This window comes from Atractosteus spatula, chromosome 14 (assembly GCF_055471065.1).
Source record: "Atractosteus spatula isolate fAtrSpa1 chromosome 14, fAtrSpa1.hap1, whole genome shotgun sequence".
NCBI lineage: Eukaryota > Metazoa > Chordata > Actinopteri > Semionotiformes > Lepisosteidae > Atractosteus > Atractosteus spatula.
The window spans coordinates 31,305,727-31,315,758 of record NC_142719.1 but is presented as its reverse complement, the minus strand read 5'-3'; positions in this window follow the sequence as shown (position 1 = coordinate 31,315,758).

The window sequence follows — 10,032 nt, the reverse complement described above, 5'->3', positions numbered from 1 at the left end:
GTGCGAGTCTGTCTCTGGGATGAAGTCCTATCATAACGCGCACACACAGGGGGTGAGCTGTGACAGATGTACCGCGCCGGCGAAACGGCAATTCGCGAAAACAGCGAATGAGCAGCCGGCTTGCTCGGGCGCAGGAGAGAGAGCACACAAGGCGGCAATGTTTTCATCTGGGCTTGAATACACGACATCTTCAAAGTTACAGAGAACGGGGGGAGAGGCGACAGACGGGTGAGAGAGGAAGAGGAGGGTGGCGTGGCGGGCGCAGAATATCGCTGTAAACAATAAAACCCGCGCTCTTTAATTAAACTGCCATTAATCACGGTTTGTTCGAAACGGCAGGGGAAGCTAGCGCCGCCGTCGCTGCTCGCTCTGGCTGGGGTCTGCGAGGGAACAGCGCACTCTCCGAACCGCCGAGGAGGGCTTATTTCACCGTCACGGTGAAACAGGATCTCCCGGGCCCGCCGGGCAGACTTCTGGAGACCGCGCCGCTTAGCGAGCTCGGATCCCTCCACCTCGAATAAATTGGCCACACCAAGGCGCTCCCGACTCATTACCGCGATCACCTGCCAGGTACTTTTCGCAGAGTGAACCTCAGGGAACCACAGTCCTCACGCGGCTGTCACAGTGCGGTTCAGTATGAACTACTGAGTAATTTCCCCCGATCCCCCGCAGGACGCAACGGGCCGTTCGTATTAACGTGCACGCATTCAGACTCCTGCCAGACGGCTCGGCACTGAAGCTTTTCTGATCAAGTGATCGATTATTACGCGCCCTCACCTGGGCACTCGCGCAGGCTCGTGTCGGCGGTCTGCGGAGCGCGGCGGTGCCTCACAGTCCGCGAGGGACGCGGGGGCAGCTGCTGCCCACGGCGCGCGCGCTGCCCGCACCGTAAACCCCTGCCAACCAGGGCGCACTTCCGCCACCGCAGCGGCTGGGGGCAGAGGCGGTCCGCGCCAGGCGGCTGGCTCTGCTGTGTGGACATTAACGGAAGAGAGGCTTCTGAACAAGGAGTAACAGTGACAGCAGCAGTAAGAGTAAGGAGACGGTATCAGGAGTAACAGTGACAGCAGCAGTAAGAGTAAGGAGACGGTATCAGGAGTAACAGTGACAGCAGCAATAAGAGTAAGGAGACAATATCAGGAGTAACAGTAACAGCAGTAAGAGTAAGGAGACGGTATCAGGAGTAACAGTGACAGCAGCAGTAAGAGTAAGGAGACGGTATCAGGAGTAACAGTGACAGCAGCAGTAAGAGTAAGGAGACGGTATCAGGAGTAACAGTGACAGCAGCAGTAAGAGTAAGGAGACGGTATCAGGAGTAACAGTGACAGCAGCAGTAAGAGTAAGGAGACAATATCAGGAGTAACAGTAACAGCAGTAAGAGTAAGGAGATGGTATCAGGAGTAACAGTGACAGCAGCAGTAAGAGTAAGGAGACGGTATCAGGAGTAACAGTAACAGCAGCAATAAGAGTAAGGAGACAATATCAGGAGTAACAGTAACAGCAGTAAGAGTAAGGAGACGGTATCAGGAGTAACAGTGACAGCAGCAGTAAGAGTAAGGAGACGGTATCAGGAGTAACAGTGACAGCAGCAATAAGAGTAAGGAGACAATATCAGGAGTAACAGTAACAGCAGTAAGAGTAAGGAGACGGTATCAGGAGTAACAGTGACAGCAGCAGTAAGAGTAAGGAGACGGTATCAGGAGTAACAGTGACAGCAGCAGTAAGAGTAAGGAGATGGTATTGGGAGTAACAGTAACAGCAGTAAGAGTAAGGAGACGGTATCAGGAGTAACAGTGACAGCAGCAGTAAGAGTAAGGAGACAATATCAGGAGTAACAGTAACAGCAGTAAGAGTAAGGAGATGGTATCAGGAGTAACAGTGACAGCAGCAGTAAGAGTAAGGAGACGGTATCAGGAGTAACAGTGACAGCAGCAGTAAGAGTAAGGAGACGGTATCAGGAGTAACAGTGACAGCAGCAATAAGAGTAAGGAGACAATATCAGGAGTAACAGTAACAGCAGTAAGAGTAAGGAGACGGTATCAGGAGTAACAGTGACAGCAGCAGTAAGAGTAAGGAGACGGTATCAGGAGTAACAGTGACAGCAGCAGTAAGAGTAAGGAGACGGTATCAGGAGTAACAGTGACAGCAGCAGTAAGAGTAAGGAGACGGTATCAGGAGTAACAGTGACAGCAGCAATAAGAGTAAGGAGACAATATCAGGAGTAACAGTAACAGCAGTAAGAGTAAGGAGATGGTATCAGGAGTAACAGTGACAGCAGCAGTAAGAGTAAGGAGACGGTATCAGGAGTAACAGTGACAGCAGCAGTAAGAGTAAGGAGACGGTATCAGGAGTAACAGTGACAGCAGCAGTAAGAGTAAGGAGACAATATCAGGAGTAACAGTAACAGCAGTAAGAGTAAGGAGATGGTATCAGGAGTAACAGTGACAGCAGCAGTAAGAGTAAGGAGACGGTATCAGGAGTAACAGTGACAGCAGCAGTAAGAGTAAGGAGACAATATCAGGAGTAACAGTAACAGCAGTAAGAGTAAGGAGACGGTATCAGGAGTAACAGTGACAGCAGCAGTAAGAGTAAGGAGACGGTATCAGGAGTAACAGTGACAGCAGCAGTAAGAGTAAGGAGACAGTATCAGGAGTAACAGTGACAGCAGCAGTAAGAGTAAGGAGATGGTATTGGGAGTAACAGTAACAGCAGTAAGAGTAAGGAGACGGTATCAGGAGTAACAGTGACAGCAGCAGTAAGAGTAAGGAGACGGTATCAGGAGTAACAGTAACAGCAGCAGTAAGAGTAAGGAGACGGTATCAGGAGTAACAGTAACAGCAGCAGTAAGAGTAAGGAGACGGTATCAGGAGTAACAGTGACAGCAGCAGTAAGAGTAAGGAGACGGTATCAGGAGTAACAGTGACAGCAGTAGTAAGAGTAAGGAGACGGTATCGGGAGTAACAGTAACAGCAGCAGTAAGAGTAAGGAGACAGTATCGGGAGTAACACTATCCACAGTAATCCTATCAGAAATGGCAGTAACGTTAAGGAGCCAGGTACAGCAGCAGCAGAAGTAGTAGCTGCAGTATTAATTGTAGTCGTGGTGGAGTGGGCGGAAGAGATAGATGCTATCTGACACATTCGGTTGCTGCTGACAGCACTGACGGTACAGAGAGGCCATGAAGTTGTTTGTTTTAGTGGACTGTAAAGTGGCCTGTTCTGGCTGGGCGGGGGCTGATGCTCAGAGGCCGTGATGCTCTTAAAATAGGAAACGATGTTTGACATTGAGCTTTTATGAGGCTGTTTAAAAAGTTTTACTGTCAGAACCAGGCTGATAAATTACTAACTGTTTCTATGGCTTTTTCATTACTACCAGGTAGGAAGAGAGTTGGGGAACAGAGGAATTTTGAAAGAGAGACACAGAGAGAAAGAGCTGGGAGAAAGAGATGAGGAGACTTAGAGGTACACCAGCACCAGCCAGCTTCAGGACTACCCCAGTCGACCAGGGGCTCCAGGGACACACACACTACAACACAACAAAGCAATCTGGATCCTGAACAAGCACAGACTACACAGATAGACCTGACTGTCCAGAGAGGACAGGCTCAGTGACCACAGCCTGGCCATAGAAACTGGACACAGACAGACCTGACTGTCCAGAGAGGACAGGCTCAGTGACCACAGCCTGGCCATAAAAACTGGACACAGGTAGATCTGACTGTCCAGAGAAGACAGGCTCAGTGATCACAGCCTGGCCATAGAATCTGGACACAGGTAGATCTGACTGTCCAGTCACCAGTCTTTGTGTCCTTCACTCCTGTCTCTCTCTCTCTCCAACTCCCTCCTTCTGTCCCTCTTGCTCCCTCTCTCGTTCTCTCTCTTCTCTCTTCCCCTCCACCTCCCCAACCCTCTCCCCATCAACCTCACCCTCTCTCTCCCCCACCTCTCTCCCCCTCCGCCTCTCTCTGTAATCAGTGAGATTGTCCTGGTGTTTCTCTACCAGCAGCTCTTCACACTGGTGCTCCAGCTCTGCGCTCGCTGTGTCACGGCCCTGGCTCGGGAATAACAAGCTGCTTTTTGCACAGTGCTGTTAATTGCTCTAATTGCTCTAATTACTTTGTTTGTTTCAGAAGGAGGCAGGAAATGAGAGTGAAGCTGGTATATGACTGCAAATTCACCTGCTGCCTTTAAGTGGAGACAGATAGAAAGATAGAGGAGTTTTTAGGCTTTAAAGTGACTTATTTTTTCATGTGGAAAAAAACATATAAAGTGTTCAGTTTTACAATACAGATTTTTCAGAACATATTTTTTCACAAAAATGAACAACCAACTACAAAACTCCTAAAATAATTGCACTAAGAAGGTTTAGAGACACCTGACTGTAGATCCATTAAGATATAGACTAGAGAGAAAGATTGGTAGACCAGTAGGTGGCACTTTTCCTTCTTGGAGCAGAACTTCCAGTCCAAAGCCTCACTATGGTGACAGAGGAATCTGAGCTGTAGGAGGCGCTGTCCTTCAGATGAGACATTAAACTGAGGTCCTGACTGCTTGGTCAGTACAGATCTCAGGGCTGCTAGTAAGAGTGGGGCTGTCACCCCAGTGTCATGTCTGAACCCCACTCTGGTCTTGTCCAGTTTCTCTCTCCTCCCCTGATCTGTGTGCTGTGGGGCTGCAGGAGGACTGAACCCCACTCTGGTCTTGTCCAGTTTCTCTCTCCTCTCTGATCTGTGTGTCGTGGGGCTGCAGGAGGACTGAACCCCACTCTGGTCTTGTCCAGTTTCTCTCTCCTCCCCTGATCTGTGTGCTGTGGGGCTGCAGGAGGACTGAACCCCACTCTGGTCTTGTCCAGTTTCTCTCTCCTCCCCTGATCTGTGTGCTGTGGGGGTGCAGGAGGACTGAACCCCACTCTGGTCTTGTCCAGTTTCTCTCTCCTCCCCTGATCTGTGTGCTGTGGGGGTGCAGGAGGACTGAACCCCACTCTGGTCTTGTACAGTTTCTCTCTCCTCCCCTGATCTGTGTGTCGTGGGGCCGCAGGAGGACTGAACCCCACTCTGGTCTTGTACAGTTTCTCTCTCCTCCCCTGATCTGTGTGCTGTGGGGCTGCAGGAGGACTGAACCCCACTCTGGTCTTGTCCAGTTTCTCTCTCCTCCCCTGATCTGTGTGCTGTGGGGGTGCAGGAGGACTGAACCCCACTCTGGTCTTGTCCAGTTTCTCTCTCCTCCCCTGATCTGTGTGCTGTGGGGGTGCAGGTGCAGAACAGTGGCACCCAGGTGGTTCTGCAGTTCAGTGGGGATAAAGTGGGTCCCCTACTGTGTGTGAAGCTCTTTGGAGTCCTTGGAGATGAAAGGCATCGTATTAAATTAATTATTCTTAATTATTCTAGGTAAATTAGCTAGATTAGATGGCCTTAATGTCTTCTGCTTCATTCTGAGATTTCATCCTCGTGACAGGCACTGGGAATGAGTTCTGCACAGGGCTTGAGACAGCAGGGCTTTGTCTACAGCTCGCAGATCTCACAGCACCCCCGTCTTCCTTCCCCATCGCTTCGAAAGATGGGTGCATCAGTGTGTGTGTGTGTGTGTGTGTGTGTGTGTGTGTGTGTGAGAGAGTCAGGGAGTGTGTATGTGTGTGTTAGTGTGTGTCAGTGTGTGAGAGTCAGGGAGTGTGTGTGAGTCAGGCAATGTGTGTGTTAGTGCGTGTGGGTCAGGGAGTGTGTGTGTGTGTATCAGGTAGTGTACATTAGTGAGAGTAAAAGACTGTTTAATTAGAAGCTGGAAGGTGCTGATACCTGCCCCAACCCAGGCAGGGGGGTTAATTCAGAGCACTAACCCAGGGGTGTGCAAGTGGAGGAGGAGGGGTGTTGAGAAAGGCTGTGCAAACAAATCCTCTTTGTCACAGATAACCAGTGCTAATATTTACCAGCACGCTTGGATTAACACAGCCCTGCGCAAATTAGGCACACTAATAACACCCAGACAAAGCTCTAACAGCACATTTTATCACCTGTGTGACTTCCATCAAGGGGTGGGGCCAGAGAGGGGTCATGTGATCTCCAGTACCGCCCACAGGGCGGTGAAGGGGAGGAGCCAGACAGTCTGCACCATCAGCACCAGCACAGAGATCACTGCACTGAGGAACAGCAGCGGGCAGAATACGCTCAAGGCTTTGTACCTTCTCAGGGTCAGACTCTGCTAACTTGCTGCTGGTCAATCAATTCCAAGACTTATTGGGACAAGCTCATTGGTTGTATTGCAGGGTCAGGGAGAGCATGCGCCTGACCAGCAACAGTGATGGAGGTGACGACAATGATGGAGATGCAGAACACCACTGTGATGGAGATGATGATGATAAAGCTGCTGATAACGATGAGAATGAAGCCGCTGATGAAGGTGACAACGATGAAGCGCTTGATGAAGAACACGGCGATGAAGATGATGATGATGAGGCTGCAGCTACTGGTGAAGATGACGATGAAGCTCCCGATGAAGAAGAAGATGAGGATGAAGTTGGGATAGAAGAAGGCCAAATTAAAGCTGAGGCAGCTGAAAGTTTTCAGAAGAGATGAAAGAGCCCCCATGGTGCGTTTGAAGAGATGGGCTCTGACAGCGAACAGATTGCTGCCGTGCGCTGCGGCCGCCTGGGGGCCGAGCCGGGCACTGGGGCGACGCTCTGCCCGGGCCGGGGGCGAGGGGGTGCGGGCGCACAGCTGTGCAGAGCCCCTGGGTGCGGCACGGCTGGCGCAGCAGAGCCAGCGCAGACACACAGCCCGGAGAGCGTGTGTACTCGTGTGTTTAAAGTGACCGATGTGTATCTGCTCCTCGCAGAGCTGCACAGCTACTGGCTGATGTAGTTAACCCAACTGTACACAGCTCTCTCTCTCTCGTCAGGTGAGTCTACAAGAGCTACAGGCAGAACAACAAACATTGAATTACATATACACATATACATTTGTATATGGCCAGGCTGTGGACACTGAGCCTGTCCTCTCTGGACAGTCAGGTCTGTCTGTGTCCAGTTTCTATGGCCAGCCTGTGGTCAGTGAGCCTGTCCTCTCTGGGCAGCCAGGTCTGTCTGTGTCCAGTTTCTGTGGCCAGGCTGTGGTCAGTGAGCCTGTCCTCTCTGGGCAGCCAGGTCTGTCTGTGTCCAGTTTCTGTGGCCAGGCTGTGGCCACTGAGCCTGTCCTCTCTGGACAGTCAGGTCTGTCTGTGTCCAGTTTCTATGGCCAGGCTGTGGACACTGAGCCTGTCCTCTCTGGACAGTCAGGTCTGTCTGTGTCCAGTTTCTGTGGCCAGGCTGTGAACTCTGAGCCTGGATTTAATTAGTTACTGTTTCTTGGTCAGATGCATAGGCAGAGCGCATTCTGAGGGCCCAGTGACGTTCCAGTTCCCCTCTCCCTCTTTCTCCTCCATTCACATTCCCCTCCCTGTTTTCCCTGGGGGGCTGTTGGCACCTGTAGCTACTCTGGCCTGTGATGACAGACGGTAATGTCCCACTCTGTCAACACACACATAATAGCCCACTTTAAGGGTATTGCCTAGGCCAATTAATTCTATTTTTTGCATTTTTAATTTTGTGATAACTGTTTGGCTTGTTCCTTTTGGACACTCAATACACCAACTTTGTCTGTTCTGCATTACACAAAATTTCTCATGCAGCAACATAGAACTTTAACACCTTAATCTATATAATTCTTCCAGTCCCTGTGGAGTCCAGTACACTGACACGGCCCAGTCACAGGCTCTAGACTCTTCTAGTCCCTGTGGAGTCCAGGACACTGACACGGCCCAGTCACAGGCTCTAGACTCTTCTAGTCCCTGTGGAGTCCAGTACACTGACACGGCCCAGTCACAGGGCTCTAGACTCTTCTAGTCCCTGTGGAGTCCAGCACACTGACACTGCCCAGTCACAGGCTCTAGACTCTTCCAGTCCCTCTGGAGTCCAGTACACTGACACAGCCCAGTCACAGGCTCTAGACTCTTCCAGTCCCTCTGGAGTCCAGTACACTGACACAGCCCAGTCACGGGCTCTAGACTCTTCTAGTCCCTGTGGAGTCCAGTACACTGACACAGCCCAGTCACAGGCTCTAGACTCTTCTAGTCCCTGTGGAGTCCAGTACACTGACACAGCCCAGTCACAGGGCTCTAGACTCTTCCAGTCCCTGTGGAGTCCAGTACACTGACACAGCCCAGTCACAGGCTCTAGACTCTTCTAGTACACTGACACAGCCCAGTCACAGGCTCTAGACTCTTCTAGTACACTGACACAGCCCAGTCACAGGCTCTAGACTCTTCTAGTCCCTGTGGAGTCAAGTACACTGACACAGCCCAGTCACAGGCTCTAGACTCTTCTAGTCCCTGTGGAGTCAAGTACACTGACACAGGCCCCTCGCAGTCCCCAGAATTGAATATTATTGACAATCTCAAACATGCAGTGCATGGAAGACGACCTGAGAATATTTCTGAGCTACAAGACTTCAGCAAGGGAGAGTGGGGAAAAAATTCCTGAAACAAGAATAGAAGACTCTTAGCTGACTACAAGAAACGCTTGGTAGCTGTGATTTCTGCCAAAGGTGGTGTTACTAAGTATCACAGCCCAAACATTTGCACATGCCACATTCCCTTTTAATTTTTTTTCAATCTGTTAAATTTAGCAAATAAATAGTAATTGTGCATTAAAATGTCATGTTTAAATCTGTACATTGCAGAAATTGTTAACTTTTTTCCCCCCACTTAACATGTGTAACATGTAATTTGACCAGGGGTAACCAAACTTTTGCATAGAACTGTAAATTAAAATTAGCAGTCAATTGGAGTAAAGAACGAAATGTAAATATTTTCATCAAGACTCCAAAAACAAATCCTTGAAAGAGTGGAAAAGCCAAGTCAGCTTTTTTTGTATTCAGAGGCTCAGCTGTGCCCAAGCTCTCGCTGGGGAGTAATGAGGAAAGTCCCTAAGGATTCCGGATTTCAAAAGGCAGAGATGTGTTCGTGTTCTCCCTGGAGAGTAAAGAGGAAATTCCTACTGGAAGAGGGAGAAGGTGGGAGGCAGAAACTAAGCAAAACCCTGCGAGAGCGGACACATTCAGGGTGAGTCAGGGAGAGAGATAGCGAGGGGGTGATAGACAGGGAGAGAGATAGCGAGGGGGTGACAGCCAGGGAGAGGGAGACAGGGGGACACTGACAGGGAGAGGGAGACAGGGAGACAGGGGGACACAGACAGGGTGAGAGATAGCGAGGGGGTGACAGCCAGGGAGAGTCAGGGAGAGTGAGACAATCTCACGCCAGCTGTGTGCAGCTGTTGGGTATCAGGGGCTGAAAGCCTGACCCCCTCACTGCTCTCCGCCCTCCCGCCTGCCCGGGTACGAGTCCCCCTGCCCCTCTGCTCTGCAGCGGCCACGAGCCCTTACCGCGCTCGAGCCTGCGGCAGGTGAACCAAGCCGCCCCTCGCAGGCGTCGGGTGGGAGAGGGAAGCCCAGGCAGGGGCCGGGCCTGCTGACCGCTGGAGCCGCTGGGAGGGGGGGCGGAGGTCTCAGGGTGGAGCTGTTGCCATGGAAACCCCCCGAACATCCCGCTGGGGCGGACAGGTCACAGGTCAAGCTAATCTGGACTAATGAAGACAATGTGTGTAATTCCAGTAATAAAGCTCATGAAGACAATGCGTGTAATTCCAGTAATGCAGTGATGGGCATAGACGAAGACGGGACGTAGTATCCCTCCAGGCCCAGGGCTTGAACGCTTGCTCTCTCTCTGAACACAGAGGCATTCAAAACCGCAAACGAGCACTGGAACCCCTCACACTGATGCTGTCAACCACCCCAGTGCAGAGGACGGCCCCACCCTTAGTCACCCTACCTTTGCAAACTGGGGGCCATCACGCCTCTCCCCCTCCCTGCTCTGGTCTTCGGTCTTGCCCAGATCCGCCGCAGCGATTAACACACAGCAAAACCATCATACCACAGCCCCGCCCAGCCCTGGCAAGCACCACACCAGCATGGAGGAGAGCTTTTATTAAAATAGGAAGAGCATCACA